General features: G+C 37.6%; 1 pseudogene; it reads left to right on the forward strand.

Annotated features, from left to right (window-relative positions):
• The first annotated feature begins 418 nt into the window (after positions 1-418).
• The window catches only part of LOC141350994 (uncharacterized), an 86,361-nt pseudogene continuing 68,986 nt past the window's right edge, over positions 419-17,793 (forward strand).

A 17,793-nucleotide genomic window follows, 5' to 3' on the forward strand; every position in this document is an offset into this window, starting at 1 on the left:
AAACCAACAGAACATATAAACCTGAATTAACTGAAGTTAAACAAACATCTTAAAGATAATAATAGGCCTATATGTGAAATAAAAAAATAACTGTCACAAACTGTAACAGGAAGTGTTTCTGGACCAGTACTGTTTACATCATTTGAACTGGTCTATATTGGGTCTTTACTGAGTGGGCATATGATGTATGTAAGAGTGGGCATCTGATTCCCCTTTATTTCACTTAATCCCCTCCCATCCCCCTTCAGTCATCTCCGCATTATCCTCTGTGCATTTGAATCATTTTGTCACGGGGGTCTCTCTCTCTCTCCTCCCGCCCCTCGCCTCAGATTATTCGCCCTGAAAAGAAACATTTCATTTCTGTTTATCGTCTGCTGGTGTCGAGTGTTTGTGGACTCGTGTTGATGCACAGAGGTTGAAACTGAGCAACTTTCACACGCTGACACTTCAGTCTGCAATTCACCTTCACGTGTACTGACTGAGGGGAAATTATGGATTTACCTCTGAATTTGACCATGAACGCCACCGGGACATCGATCATGCTTGGGATAACATTACACTGGAAGTAATATCGATGTATGGCCGTTAACAAGGTGAGTTGCTATGCAACGTGATGTTTGCCGTTACAGGTGCGCGCGATATTAAATATAAAATTCAACCGTTTCTCAGATGACTCATGATTTTACCTCAGATATTGAGTAAGTACATCTGATTTGATTCATTTGTCAGTTACGTTAAAACGAATCATGAGTCATTTGGCCTGGATAATTTTAATCGGATTTCACGGAAAACTCTCGATTTCAACGGTGATTTAATTAAACATAACTGTCACGTTGGGCATCCGATGTGTTGTGAGTTCACTGCCCTCATAGTCTCCAATTTGTATTTCGTTTTCTTTAACATGTTCCACACCACATCGTATTTTAGGAGGAATTAAATGACTTTGCGTTTTTAGTAAGGTTAAGTTGATTAAGATATGTGTAGTTTTAATTTATTCAAAAATTGGAAACGTTATTTTATAGTAAGTAGTGAAACATATGCTGAAGGGTTACCAGCGTTCTGTAGCCTATACGTTTTTTGTTATACGCTTAAACAAATGCGTTGTGTAGATATTCGTATAGAAAACGTTGTAGGAACGTTGTAAATTTCAATCAATAAGACAAAATAAGAAGCGTAGGAGGCCGGTGCTTGCTGGCACCCATATATTTTCATTCATCATATAACCGTGCACTGTATATAATAATTATTCCTGGCGAAAAAAAAACTCAGATGATCATCTGGGATGGCTATAATCTGCATGTCTGGCTATATATGTATTCAACATTCAGCTGGACCCTGGGTTGGGGGTTGGGATGTGGATATCTTGGCTACTATCAGACCCACCTCATGAAAATAAATGAGCTACATCTGAAATTGCATTTTAGAGCATCGGTTCAGCTGAGGCTTATTTAATTAGACCACAATATGCCCATGTGATGCTTTATGCTCATATAACATTAAATAATAAATACAAGTAATAAATTAACTACACTAATTGCAATAACATTTTACATTGCTTATCAAATCAGTTTATAACCATTTAAACATTCAACATCAGGCATTCCTGTATTGCTCAGTGCTAGAGTATTGCACGGACAACACAAAAGGTCATGGGTTTGATCCCAGGGACCACACATGCCACTATAAGTTGCTTTGAACCAATGCAAGTCAAATTAAATAATTTTTATGACAAATTTTATTTAATGATCTAACTCAAAATTGTTTATATAATTGGCTACCCAAGCCCTCATAATGTGCTAACTGTGATGAATGAAAAGATGCAACTGTTTCATTGATTCATTATTATTAAACACTAACTGATTCTGATTAAGTGTTTTAATTATATAGTTGTACTACTGACTGAACTGGGTGTTCAAATCAGGCCATGCAAGTGCATATTAGAATTTATTAAAAGTTATTGAGTGCGTTTACATGCACAGAATAAGCGGATAACTATCAAAAATCAGCTTATTGTAGAAAACTATATGCGTTTATATCCAAATCAATAAACTATGCAGAAAACTGCGTTTACATGGGACTTGGAGATTTCTCAGGTTTCTCGAAGGTAGTGATGTCACTGCCTATACTATAGTAGTCGTTCAAAAAGCCGATGGCATCTGTCTTAACCCTTGTGTGGTGTTCGGGTCTGTGGGACCCGTTTTTAATGTTTACTGAAATAAAAATTATGCAATTAGTTGTTGTTTCAACCTCAGATTCCTTGGCCTTGGCTCATTTTCTATAAAGAACATAAAAATAATCAAATTTGTAATTACTGTACACTGTGTACCCCCCCCTACACATTTATATTACATTTGTGGTGTTCGGGTCCACTGGACCCGGGGTTAAAAAGAGTGTAAAAAATGAATGTGCTATGTATCTTCACTCTGTTTTTCTCCTATATGGGACTCATGTGAGTGCATGAGTGTGTTTGTATATATGTCCTTACATATGTGATGCATGCATGTCAGAGTTTTGTCCTTCTACTCTTGCTGTAATGGCGCAAGAATACAACATGTTATATATCATGCATGAACATTTGTCTGTACCTACTGTCCCAAACACTTTACCTTCTCTCCAACAGGAACCATTCTACATTTTACCATTATCTCCCTTACAAAAAAATCCATAGTTTTATTGTAGTTAAAGTGTAGTAATCATGGTTATTTGGTATATTGGTTACCATTTGTAAAACCATGGGTGTGTACCTGGTATTTATCACGTTGTGGGGATCAAATGTCCCACAAAGATGTGTGTGTGCATGAGTGTGTGAGAGAGAGTGAAAAATAGAGAAAGTAAAATATTATCCATGTATTTTCATCATTCTAAATTGTGGCCAATAGCAACACATTATACTGCAATGTGTGTGGACATAAGATGGACACAATATATGTGTATAAAATGCAAGAAACGCATACGCAACACAACTACGCAGTAAAAATATGCTTCTTATGTGTTGTGTTGGCTGGCACGAACAGGTTATGTGTTCAGTGTGGATAATGTCCTATGATACGGCACCTGTTCAGTTGGGGCCTGTGCTGTGTAGATGGACACAATGTGTACAATCTCATAAAGTTTAAATAATTAAACATCAACAGTGATGAAAAACTTTGTTTCATTTATACTTATTTAAGATAAACATGTTTTTCCCCCTAATATCTGGATCAGAATAGAATTGTCTTCTTTTGTTTCATATTACCACAAAAACGAATGGCACTTTAGTTTATTAATAGTCCTCTTCCAGTGGTAAATGACAAATATTAACCATAAATTCTGTCTATGTTACTTGCAATCAGGCTAAAGTAAACATCTAAAAACAATATTACATAAATTTGTATGACTGCATTGGTTTAAGAGACTAATAATGCTCTGGGTCCAGCAGACCCACAAACATCGTCTAAGTAACAAAAATATGAACACCACACAAGGGTTAAGCTACTATACTGTTGTATCTCTTTTCACAGTCTGCAGAACCTGTAAATATAACATCAGCTTTTATTTTTGCAGTTTCTCTGCCAACTGCTTTAGTAGAGCGGAGACTCGTGCTTTGCGCTTACGGCGCATTCACACGGGGCGTCCGCGTTAAAGCTTCCCATTCACTTTTAATGGGTGACGTCATGTGTTGCCGAACTGAATTGTGGATCCGTCGGCTCTGCGTCAGTGCCGTTGCTCACGGCAGAAGTTAAACATTTCTCAACTTTTCAAGCGGCAACGCGTGCGTCAGCCAATCAGATCGCCTTATGCAAATTACCTAGACAGAGCCAGCCAATTACGTTTATGGAAGAACGGAGCATGTGTAGCGGCCACTGTGATTGGCTGTTGGCCACGCTTCAGACAAGCCTTCCGTTAAGCGTTAACGCTCACGCCCCGTGTGAATACGCCGTTACTTCCATGTGTAGTTTATCTTCACACGCGAAGAAATGTGCGCACATGAAGAAAACTGCGAGAAAGCAGGTTAAGGTGTTTACATGCCACGCGAAATCGAGGGAATGAACAAAAGACTACCTGTGCCGATCGGTTTTTGCTGCCGTTTATGGGCTTTCCTCAATAAAAGAAAACCGTTTTACGCATTTACATGACTCCACATGTTACCAGTTTATTAAGTATAATCGGCAAAAGACTGTGCATGTAAACATACTCAATGTCTTGACAAAGCTAATAAGATTTTGGGTAAGTGATCCATGAATTCAAGGGATAGTTCACCCAGTTCGTGGACCCCATTTACTTCCATAGTATTTTTCCTACTATGGAAGGGTCCATTAACAGTAACAACATGAGAGTTTGTAAATGATGACAGAATTTTCATTTTTGGGTGAACTCTCCCTTTAAGTAAATCCTGAGGAAAGAGTTTGATGTCCTGTTTCCAAGTGTTTATTTGCAATGAAAATGAGTTAGAATGTTGCAGTAAAAGTTTAAATTGGAGGTAAAGTTGGAGTCCAAGTCAGGTCCCATGGAGTTTGAGGAAAAAAGATTAAACAACTTCTCCCATGTAAGATCATGCTGGTTGTACAGAAAGTCTCCTTTCCATCAGGTGAAACTAGTCCCGAGAGCATGTGTAATATATTGTGTTTTATCTGTGTAGGAAGGTTTGGGTTTTGCAGTCAGGTTCAAGTTCAACCCAAAGCAATCAAAATATTGTTTTCCTAGAACTTTTGGATATACTTGTCTAACCTTTTCTTAAACTTGACTATCAGAATGCTTTGTAACAATATCAGTCAAGAAAAGGGAAACATTAAGCTTTTGGGTCATCGTTCTTTTGGTCATGAAATGATTATGTCTCAGAACCTACACTGTAAGACTGTGATGTACATTTACAATGAAATCTGTGTGGCACTACTAGATGCACAGATCGACCAGTCAAAGACCCAAATTGGCCGATTTTATGTGGTTACCGGCCGGTGAGTTTAACGACATTTTGATTCAGAGCAGTATTTGTATTAAATCTATATTCATTGAGTTGAATCGAGAACAGAGTATAAAAAGTAACCAGAGAACCGGAATCGAAAATTGAATCGAGAATCGAAATCAAATCGATTTGATAGCTTGTGAATCGAAATCGAATCGATCTTGAACATCTGAATCGATACCCAGCTCTAATGAGTGAACTTGTGACGCCGCTGTATATTTTGCATCTGACTGACTGTATTTTCGTAAATCATTGCATCCTTTTAAACCATAGTGTCTCAGTGATGTGAGGTGTGTTTACTTGCACAAATCACAGCCAGCATGTATCATGAGTTGACATTTTTAAACATATGGTGACTTGAATTCTAGTGTTTCTTTTGTATGCTAATGCTCTTCCCCCGGGGTGAATTATGAACTTGGCCAGCAACATCTGGCATATATGTGAGGATTTGAGTCAGGATTGGCCTGTTTTCTTCTCTTTCTATCAGTCATTCATTGTCTGTGATGTAAGAACTCAAGAGAGGCTATGCATACCAATGAATTGTTGACCGGCAGGCATTAATGCAGAACTGACTGACTTAAAGTCTTAAAAGAATTGACTGACTTACAATATACTCTGTGGTAGTAAAAAAGTGTCATGCTGAAAATGCAGCACGAACCAAACAAGCTATATAACAATCTAAATGAACAGGAAGTGATAACAATATGCAACCCCCAAATATCACACAGTAAGTTAACATAGGAAGAGTGTTTATTATATTTTCATTTGCGCATCTAACAGAGGAACTCCTGGCACTGCTTTGACCTGGTTAAACATTAAGCTCTTTGCAATTTTTCTGCAGATAAAATTTCATGATATGTGACCCTGGACCACAAAACCAGTCATAAGTCGCATGGGTATATTTGTGTAAAAAGCAAAAAATACATTTCATGGGTCAAAGTTATCGATTTTCTTTTAGGCCAAAAATCATTAGTATATTAGGTAAATATCATGTTCCATGAAGATATTTTAAGTACATTTCCTACCGTAAATATATATATAAAAAAATTGTGAGTGGATACAGCAAAATCGCGATCAAGATTGGCCAGTAACTTGCCTACAAACTTGGGGGATTTCCCCATTCAAGTTTGGTTGATGGAAAGTGTACAATTTTCCCATTAAGTCAACAATGTCATTAGCGAGTAGAGAGCACTAAAACAAATCTTTTTATTAATATGCGTTGCTTTATATGGAATTCATCGGACTGCAATTTTTTCAATATTTCAATATTTTTGCACTCTCTCAAGTTTCAGATATTCAAATCGTTGTATCTTGGCCAAATATTGCCTTATCCTGACAAACCATACATTAATGGAAAGCTTTTCACACAGCATTGTTTTGGATGTTCTGCAAAATACACATCCTAAAAGCTGACCAATCAGGTTGTGACCTTCTCCCTTTATGTTTAGTTCGCTGTTAAAAAAGCCATGTGAACACTTAGCGAAGCAGGAACACTTTTTTATTTTTTTATTTTTTGGTCTGGACCAAGCGTGCCGCACAAGCCCTGAAAAGTGAAGCCAAAGCGTCTCGATCACCCCTCCAGTGAATGGTCCAAGGATAGGTCATAAACTCCGCCTCCCCATGTTATTCAATGGGACTTGAGACCAACTAAACAATTTAATTACACTTCAAATATCTTTTTTCCGAAGCTGGTTTCTGTCTTTTACTGTAGTTTTTATCACGCTGATGTAAATTCAAGTGTTTGTTCTTAAAATAAGTTTGTGTTTAGTTAGTTATTTAATGCTATAAAAATGGTGGTGTCACGTCATGATTGACAGCTGTGATATGCGCATTCTGCGATGGCGGGGCCTTGCTTTCGCGGCTTTACTTCCTTGCCCACTACTGCGCAGGAGTCAGGACTGGTCCCAAAATCGCTACTGCGCAGACTCAAGACCTAAGTTGTCAGTGCCGTATCGGGACACTGACGGCTTCACTTTTCACCAATGGAAGAGAGCGAACGGGCGTCGTCAATCTTTTTTTACAGTCTATGGTCTGGACCAAAAAACCAAGAGATCTGCGCTACAAATGTGTATACTATCAAATGATAAATGACCTTTTGCCCTGATGAAGGCCTAGATGTAGGCCGAAACATGTTGGTTGTATTTTTAAGTTCCATTATGAACTAGCACCTTTATTAAAGCGGTTTTATAATTTAGAAGAGTGCCTTGGTTTCCTTTTGTTATTTTTGAAATTTAGCTTATTTGCCAAAGAGCACCTTCGATTTACATATATTTTTTGACATCTTGTACACTGTTTTGAACGCCGTAGCCCTCCAGCCCCTTCTTTGTGGGTGATTGTTTTTGTGATTCATTTGCAGTTTTACCCTTTAGAAAACTATGGAGTAAGACCAGAATTAAATGAATGTTTGACAGATAAACCAGAGCAACCTGGTTAACTGTATTTTACAAATGATCCAGCTGTGTTCATAGATATGCATCACTAACCACATGACATCTGGTAATAAGGGTTACTTTACTGAAGCCGTGGTCACACTAGACTTTTCGTCCCATTGACTTCCATTCATACGTAAGCGAATGCGTCAGACCGGAAACGCAAGCTTGTGCAATGATATTTTGCAGGTCGCTGCGTAGCAAAGGTCAAGTCTGTTGACCTCTGACCTGCGAAATATCACGTGGAGCATTGTCACAGTACAAAACCGGTATGTCACCCCGTGACTTTTCTCTCTACTGAAAGGCACAAATGGACGAAGCAAAAGATCATTTGATGATCATATTGACTCCCGCAGCAACGTCAGACAAAGTCTAGTGGGTCCGCAGCTTTAGGCTGTTAATAATGACAAAATGCCATTTAATCCTCATGAAAGGTACATCATGTTGTGAATAATGGCTAAAATTGGCTCTCAGTGACTTTAAAATATTATATTAATATTCAATATTCATTATTGAAAGAACATAAATTGCACCAACAAAAGTAATTCTTACAATTATGTTAGTCTACTTATTTAAATGACCCTATGAGTGATTCAGCATCTGAACCGCTATTCCCTCAAGGTTTTTTAATGTGAGTCCTCTGAACCATATAATGTGTTTTTATCGCTCTGCTAGCTATCTTGATACATTAAAGTGGAAAAATACAAGGGAAAATAAGTCACAACAAGATAAGAAATAGTCTGTGTCACTACACTAAATTAGGCTTTATGTGCACTTCGTCACATATATTACATATTTGGTGTTAAGTAAGTATGCTGGCTCAAAGAACTGGGAGATTAGCAGTAGTTGTGGCTATAGCAGCATGACAAGCTGCTAATGGGCGGTTATATTCATTATCAGCTGCCTGTGAAAGAGGAACATATTGAGATATTTCACACTTGCTGTGATTCCAGGATTTAATCACATTATAGCCTCATTATTTTCATGTGGGTCATATTGCATGGTGGAAACATGAATGATCTCTAAAACATTTAGATGCATAGTATGAATAAAAAAAAAAAATTCTAACAGATTTATACTTGAGGACCATAATTACATAATTACAGAGACAACTCATTAATATGAGGTTTCAGTTTTTAAATTATTATTTTTTATTTGGTGCATTGACATGGACAGGAACAAATGGCGCTGTCTGGTTTGCCACACTCAGAAACCCGAAACCCGGCTGCAACATGCGTTTGCAGCATCACTTGCATAGTGCATGCACATATTGAACATCACCAAACTTCTATTACACATTTAGCGAGAAAAATTATATTACATTAATTATTGTTATAGTTTTATTCCCCAGCCCTATGTTGTTACACCAACATAAGCACTTTTTAACATTTACGTTGCCACTTTTTTACAATGTACCAACTGATGCATGGTCACACGGTTATTGTTTTAATCCTGAAGAACCCAAGAACCCTTTTCTTCTTTGGAAAATTATGAATTGTGCATTAAATTACTGCTATAAGTTCACTGAACACTAACATATCCACTTTTTCAATTTTAACCCTTTATTCCCTAATTTAGGATTAGGGCCAAATTTGACGCATTGGGCTTTAAGTGTATCATGTCAAAGAATCACAATAACAAACACTGTCAATGCAAACTATTTAAAATTTAGGAATATAACCAGTCAACCACACATCTACATTTAACAATGTTTTTGCTTTATTTGTTGCATGTTAGAACTGGATTTCAAATGTACAAACACTTTGGACAATGGAAACAAGACTGTCACTGTCTTGGGAAGAAAATTCACCACCATCACTTTCATGCGGTTGAAACAATTCATCAGATCTCTATCGCTGTCCAGTTCAGGGCCAAAGTCACTATAATCAGCTTCAAGTTGCTCCAATATTTGTCTTACAGTGATCTTTCTCGGTTGCTTTCTCTATCCTGAAAAGGGAGCAGCCATAGTCCCTGGAAGATTATTTATTTATTTATTTATGCAAGGACAATGCATATTAACATAACAGCTTAGCTGTAAAATATGCCAGAGAGATATACTATTTTATAAGTCTCTGACCCTGTACTGCTAAGGTAACTTAGTAAAATATATTATACAAATTAATTTATTTCAAGGCTTTAGCCAAATACAGTACTGTCACCATTCTCCATCAAAGTCACTCAAAGAACCAAAGGGTAATTTTTGACCCGACATTTTTTGACCCATACACCCAGAGGGTCATTTTTGGCCCTCAGAGTCGCTAATTTACCTAAAAATAAAATATAAAACATACTTTTAGGCATTTTGCAAGCTAATACTAAATAAATGAACAAAAAATACACGAGTTTACCAACCGCTGGTTTGCTGAGAAGACGGTTTTGTTTGGGTAGGTTTGCAGCTCAACAAAATTCAATATTCAATATTCATCCACTAGTTGTCTCTATGCAGTGGTCAGTAGTGGCACTCTGGGCTTTTCTTCAGCATCACGCTGTTTCCCTACAGGATCTGCTGTTCTTGGGTTCTTCAGGATTAAAACAATAACCGTGTGACCATGCATCAGTTGGTACATTGTAAAAAAGTGGCAACGTAAATGTTAAACTCTTAGAAAGTGCTTATGTTGGTGTAACAACATAGGGCTGGGGAATAAAACTATAGCAATAATTAATGTAATATAATTTGACAATTTTTAATTTTGGGTAGCAGCAATTAACGGTGGCCAAATTTGATCCAAGCAAGTGGTCATGTCATTGGTACTACTGACACTGATAAAAAATTTGTTACAAGATAGAATTACCATACCATTGTATATCAAAAAACATGAAAATTATAGTGTTACTGTTTGTAACAAGTTATTATTGCTCGATTGGTAGATACACTAATTCTGCGTTCCAGACAACTCGGATGTTGGATTTTATCAACCTTAAACTTGGATCAACCCCGAGAGAAGTAATTTGACGTAACAAACAAGTTGGCAGTTACCACTTTACAGCCTTACGTGACCCACAAACAAACTTTAAACTATGTTTACAGCATAATGTTTATGAACATGAATATTAAAATATCCAGTTACTGTTGCTGACATAACTGGCACAAGAGCACGAAGTTCTCACAGCGTCTCATCATGTGGTAAACATATAAATGTTACACGTGATTGACTGGAAGCATTGTCGGATATTTCACGACATAATTTCCTAAATCCGAGTTGTTTGGACGCAGCATAAGGATAAGGGTTCTGTTTCCAGTGCACATGCTCCTCTGATCCTCTTTGTTGTGTTGTTTACCATCTATGGCTGTAAAAAAGGTGTTTTGTGCTTTCTCAAGATACTTATTTCAGTGATATATGTTAGGTAATAGAAATATTTTATGTGCAGTGTTCCAAAACAAAAATGCTAATAGCCGCTTTAAATCATTTTAATTAGATGTGGACAGCAGCGACTTTCAAGTCTGAAACTAACAAGCTCGTTACAAATGAAGAGAATCAGTGTAAACCGAGGCATTATCATATACATATTATGATGACCTATTTCTTCAGGCACTTGCATACATTATGAGTCTGTTATATATTTTTCTGATTTCATGTGAGCTGAAAGGTTTCCTTGTGATCTAAAAATAGATTGATTTATTTCCCATAGATCTTGCACAGAAGAGCACAGACAGATAGGATGTGTAGTGAACAGCAGATCCTGTAGGGAAACAGCGTGATGCTGAAGAAACTGTAAAGCTTGATCTCATTAGTACTGAAGCGCACAGCATTGACTTTGATCCAGAATCTCTTTGCCTGTCTGATACAACATGGAGGAAGGAGCTTTGCATTTAGATGAACTTTTATTTAGAAAATACCAGTAATAATTTTTAGGGATGCACCGATAGGATTTGTTTGGGCCGATACCGATGCCGATTTAAACAGACAATTTCTGGCCGATACCGATGCCGATATTAAACGCTTGTATACAATACAATACAGTTGGCCAATAGCTAGTTTATTTTTGCATCAAATTATTTTTACTGAACATGGATAAGATCTATTTAACATTCAACTGACCAACATAATAAGAGAGGCACAAATTAAGCTAAAACAAATATAATAAGACAGCATGACAACCTTCAAAGGTGGTTTTTGCTATTCAGCATTTATTTGATAAACAACATCAAAGGGACACAAGGCAAGTCTGAGTATTATTTCTCTACTAGCTCCCCCTAGTGTCTGGGAGTAAATGCTTTCTATATCTGAGACCTTACGAGACTGAATGACACCGGGTCGGATACAGCGAACTTGCAAGTGGGGTATTCTTCCTACAGACGGTAGGGGCGGGCGAGAGGGTCTTCATTCGTCATGTAATGAGTCATTTAACCATATACCGACTTACGAAGATGATTTATTAAAGGAACACGCCCACATTTTGGGAATTTAGCTTATTCACCGTATCCCCCAGAGTTAGATAAGTCCATACATACCTCTCTCATCTCCGTGCGTGCTGTAACTCTGTCTGACGCAGCCCCCGCTAGCTTAGCTTAGCACAAAGACTGGAAGTGGGTGGCTTTAGCTAGCATACTGCTCCCAATAAGTGAGAAAATAACGCGATCATTTTCCTATTTATGTGTTGTGATTTGTATAGTCAAACCGTGTACAAATAACAAGGTGATATGAGACACAGCGATCTTTTAACAGTATACATACTGAGAACTATATTCTCTGAAGACGAAGCACTGCCGCATGGGCGGAGTGATTCGCACAATTCTGACCGAACTCTCTGCTCCTCACCAGGGGCTTCTCGTGTGCTGCGAGCAGATCACTCCGCCCATGCGGCAGTGCCTCGCCCCCAGAGAACACAGTTCCCAGCATGTACACTGCCAAAAGATCGCTGTGTCCCACATCACCTTGTTATTTGTACACGGTTTGACTATACAAATCACAACACATAAATAGGAAAATGATCGCGTTATTTTCTCACTTATTGGGAGCAGTATGCTAGCTAAAGCCACCCACCTCCAGCCTCCGTGCCAAGCCAAGCCAGCGGGGGCCGCGCCAGACAGAGTCACAGCACGCACGGAGATGAGAGAGGTATGTATGGACTTATCTAACTCTGGGGGATACGGTGAATAAGCTAAATTCCCAAAATGTGGGCGTGTTCCTTTAACATAAAAATGCTGCCTTGTGTCCCTTTAACTCATTTTTTACATATAATGAATTTCTTTATGCAGTTAATTAATAAACAATCGGTATCGGCCTTTCTTGTGCTATTGCCGATATGCTGATGGTTTCAAATTCATAAAAAATCTGCCGATAAATATCGGTGGCCGATACATCGGTGCATCACTAATAATTTTGCATGACCTAGAATATTAAATTTAGTAAACCCAAGTCAAAAAGAAACACTATGGTCACACGTTGCTTTCTTATGGGAGGTCTTGATTCTCCAGGTTACATTTCTGAATTCTTCCACAGGATTTTTATCAAGACCTCTGTGGATGCGTATGGTGATATTCTTTGATTAAATATTTAGATGTATACAAATATGTGAATTCTATACAGGCTTTCTGGGCTGTTTTATTTATTTTTTAGTAGAAGAGATAAAGCGATGTAACTTTGATGTTATTGACAATGGTGCCATATTTTATTTAACAGCTGCATAATGATTTGTATATGTGAGCTGAGGTGAGAATAAGTAATATATTCTGGTCCTTTACAAGGCTATCATATGATATATTATGCACATATTTTATAAGTCATGTGGGCAACTTCCATGATGTACAGATTTGAAGTAACATAAGGGAGAGTAAATCATTTGTTTGATTTTTATTTTTGGGTGTAATATATGAAGAGTTTGGTTCTAAACCACAATAAATCCATTTTGACTAATTTTGGTAAAAACATTTTTTCTATACCAAGAAAGTGACAAGATAAAAATCACTATTTTCTGTTACAAACTTTCACATAGCATCTTTAGGTTATAATAACATCCATGATTTTCAAAGGTTTATTATTAAAAACGGTTTATTTTATCGCAAAATGCAATAAAACCATAACAAGTTTTTTTCAAAATGCTATAAATCTATTGAATCAATATATACATGTGCATTCATCTTTGCCATGTTATATTCTTTTAGTTGATTAGTGGTATTCACTTATTAAAAAATAAACATTAATGGCATTTATCAAAACACTTTGTTATATTAAGAACACTGTCCTTGCTGCTGTCATCCTTTGGATGTCGTCGCTGAACTTTTTTGACAGCGATCAGCTGTAAAATGTTTTGGTTCTGCTCGATTTTTGTTGACTTTGAGTAAAATATGGAAAGTTTTTCATAAGATCCCCTGGGGTCAATGTGTTAGCATGACAGCAGCTTGATGCTGTCGTGTGAGAACAAGCAACATAGGCTACGCATTGCTCCGTCGCCAGAGTGCCCAAGTGGCTTTCGTTTCTTCTCCGCCACAGAAAACCACCACATGTTTTATCAATGCAATCTAAAGTATTATTTTGTTTTTGTTTGTTTGTTGATCACGAATTACAAAGTAGATGAGGAAAATTAGGATTTTGTGTGTATTCATAGCGCCGCCATTGTTTGTTTACATTGCGTGGAATGGTGCGCTGTGATTTGTTGAGCAGATTTATTGGATTCTGCAGAAAAGGAGGAGTGGCGTTTATCGCGTTTTGGACAAAAGAGAGAAAAGATGACAGGATAACACGGCGGATATCGGATTTTGCGTAAAATTGAGAATTTACTTTTTAATACTGACCTGATACACTGTTAACCCAGATATTGTCTTTACTTAAACAATCAAGTAAACATCACCTAATATTTTCTGTTTTAAAGCCAAAGCTTAAAAAGTTTAGTTGATTTAACCTTTAAGCTTACAAAATCCATTAAACTAAAACATTCAAGTAAAATGAATGAATTTAAAATTATTAATTCATGTTGTGAGGAATACCCATAATCCTTTGCGCCTGAATATTTTAATTATTTTCTGCTTTTTCACAGAATAAAAACTGATAAGAACTTTCACTACTAAAATAGTTGTTAATAAAATGTCATATAGGTTCAAGCTCATATATTATTGATGTTGTTTTGTTGTAAATTACAATTTTGTGAAGTTACCGTTTAGGTGATCAGTGTTTCCATACATGAACCCTGTTCAGAAAATTTTATTATATTTCTCTCCACAGTACTGACAACGTATGTCAAAAACACTGTGTTGTGTGTGTTTCTGTGGAGAATCACGTTTATTCAATGATTGACTTAAAGGCGGAGTCCACGATGTTTGAAATAGTGATGCAAAGTCCGATTCATTTTCGCGAACCGGCTCTTTTCGGACAGTTCGGCTCATTGAACCGGTTTAAAAAGCAGATTCACCGGTTCCTGACGTCATCATGAAATGACATTACTATACGCATTTATTGTATCAATGAAACATTCAAATAAAGTCGTTTGTGTCAACACATTAAAACATTTAGATAAAAAGTTGTTTTTGTGAAGGCATAGCTGATTTATTGCCTTGCATTCACAAGTTAGTAATGTTTGTGGTCACAGTTTAAGTCGCGGATCATAAATAATTAATAAATCGTAAAAAAATTTTGACAAACCTACAACTTGAATAAGATTCCTAAAAGACACTGATGCATAATTACGGATATGTGTAAGTATAAATAATAAATAAACTTGTGTGTTAAACTCATTGGTCTTCCTTAAACAACTACAATATGATTTGCATGCAAAATAAATCATATCATAACTAAAGCTTTCTAATAAAACAAGCATATCAAGAAACTAATAAAACAAAAAACTTCGCACATCAGGCTCGTTCAAATCCTCTGTGATTCACACGCAGTGTCAGCAACTCATCCGTCAGAGTCGTCGGCAATCCTCGCCTCGGCAATCATCGACAAACTTCGTTTGGTTCTTTATGAGTCCGACGTGCAATTTCGGCTGTGCGTCCTGCGTCATCAACCCGGAACCTATGCCCAAAACTAAAGTTCGATTCAGTTCGATTTGCGAACCGGCTCGACCGGTTACTTCCTGAGAACCGGCTCAAAAGAACGATTTGTTCAAGAACCTAACATCACTAGTTTGAAAGCCAATGTTGACAATGACATTTGAAATCACCTTAATAAACACGCCCCTACCCCAATAGAATCTGCAACCCGGCAAGGATGTCGGTTAGTAGACACGCTCCTTACTGCTGATTGGCTGATTACTGCTGATTACTGCTGATTTGCAAAGAGTCGGCCCGTCTCCTTTTCCAAAGCGTTTTTCAAACATCGTGGACTCCGCCTTTAAAGTCAGTCATTAATTTTGTGTTGCTATACCATTTATAACATCAAAAGTAAAACAAAGTGAAAAAATTTAAGTTATATGCAACAGGTTTCCTCACAAATTTCTAGTAATGTCAACTAATCTGGGTTAAGAGTAGCCTGGTGCAACCAGATTCTCGTACATTCATTTAATTTGTACAGACCCACACAGCAAAATGTCCGGAACGGACCCGCGAAACGGACCCATGTCGGCGTCCACTTGCGCGCAGTGACGGATCCGCAATGAAGGCGGATCGCGGACCCGCCGTGGCCTCGCGCTGCATCCGCTCCGCATCCATGGCGCAAATTGATTCATATATTCGCCGCGGACCCGCAACTGACTGATTAAAAGTCTGACTCAAGCTCCGGGACGGATCCGCAAAGGATGCAGACCGGAGCTACTGACTTTGGAGTGGTTCCGTTACGGATCCGCCCCGGAGCTTATTGCTATCAGGACCGGGTCCGTTTTGGACCCGTTTATCTCACTTTCAAATTCAAAATCCATTCTGTTCTTACTGTAGGATAAAATAGGATAAACTAAAATAAAGGATAAAACCAAAACTATCACTAGGCCTGGCTACTGCAGCAATATAGAACCTTAAATCTGCATTGCCTTGTATTTTTAACCTAACAAAATTGTAGGTAGGCCTAACAGAAAAGTTTCACTAAAAGATATCAATGTAATGTACAAAAGTAATTACTACTCAATGGAAATATAAAATTGCCATTTACATTTATGGACAGTTATAGCATATTCTGTTTTTTGTTAAAAAATATTCTTTTTGTGGTCAAAACCTAATTTAGTGATGTATAGGCCCAGGTCAATGCAAACATAAAATACTTGATCTATTAGGCTACAACGTCAATGAAATGCTGCACTATGCACAGCTAAAACATCTGACAATGAATAACTGGAGAAAGACAAGTTGTTCAACAAAAATGTTTTTTTATTATTTAATCAATTCTCCCATTACACGTCTCCTCGCTGCCCGATCTGTTGCCAGGTTGAACACAGCACCTATAATCAAACAGACAGATGTTTATGGTATGTAGCATCCAAAGTCAAGTATGCTTATCATAGTAACGCCACCGAATGAAGTAAAAGTACAGTTTTTTCACTAGAAATGTACTTCAGTAAATGTATCCTTAAAAATCACTTTAAAAGTACTAGTTACCCAAAACTGTAAATGGAATTCGTTACACACCTCTGGTTAAATCACCCTGTTAACAGAGATTATCTTTACCAACCACACAGTCACTCTGACTGACACCTGCATTCATTTAGTCACTGATTAGGTCACATGGCATCTTGCAGTGTGACCGTGAGTCTGAACCGAGTCAAACAATGATTAAATTGCCAAAGATTAATTTTCAGGATCCGCTGTTTGACAGTAGAATTTACGGCGCTGCCGGAGGCTGAGCTGATCCTCTGTGCGGCTCCAAAATGAAATGTGACAGTCACGCGGGTTTGGCGACTTGAACGCGGATCCGCATAGGAGTCTCCTGCTGTGTGGGGAGAGTCTGGCCATGCTCCATTGCAAAGCGTTACTTCCGTTAAGTAGTTTAAAACTATTGGATCTGCCCAGAGTCACTCTAAATCTGCCATAACCAATCGCTGACGTTTGGTCGTGATGTATGTCACTCAGTCTGGCGCACGACCTCAACGTCTGCGTTCTTAGCCACTCCCCGCTGTTCGCTGATTGGACCTGCAGATTTTTGCCGGAGAAAACGAAACTCTACAGAGCAGTCCCAGACGTTGTTCTGAAGCGAAATGAAAATTAAGCGGAAGAACGTAGGAGGGCGGAGCCAGGCTAGGTTAAGAGTGCAGGAATATTGGAAGAAATTAAAGCATTAAGTCTATTCAACTTAAAATTGTTGTTAGAACAACTTATATGTTTAAGTAAACTTTACTTAAAGTTTTTAAGTAATCATTACTTAAATTTTTTTAAGGCAACGGGTTATTTTCATTTTTTTAAGTAAACTCAACTTATCCGGGCTTACAGTGTACAATACTTATTTTGGTAGTAACTCACTTTTTTCAAAATGGCATTTATCGCGTTTTGGAACCAAACTTTTCATATAATCACAACTATAAATACTACAAAAGAACTATAAAAGCCAGCTTGTCTTTTTT

This window comes from Misgurnus anguillicaudatus, chromosome 2 (assembly GCF_027580225.2).
Source record: "Misgurnus anguillicaudatus chromosome 2, ASM2758022v2, whole genome shotgun sequence".
NCBI classification, from domain to species: domain Eukaryota; kingdom Metazoa; phylum Chordata; class Actinopteri; order Cypriniformes; family Cobitidae; genus Misgurnus; species Misgurnus anguillicaudatus.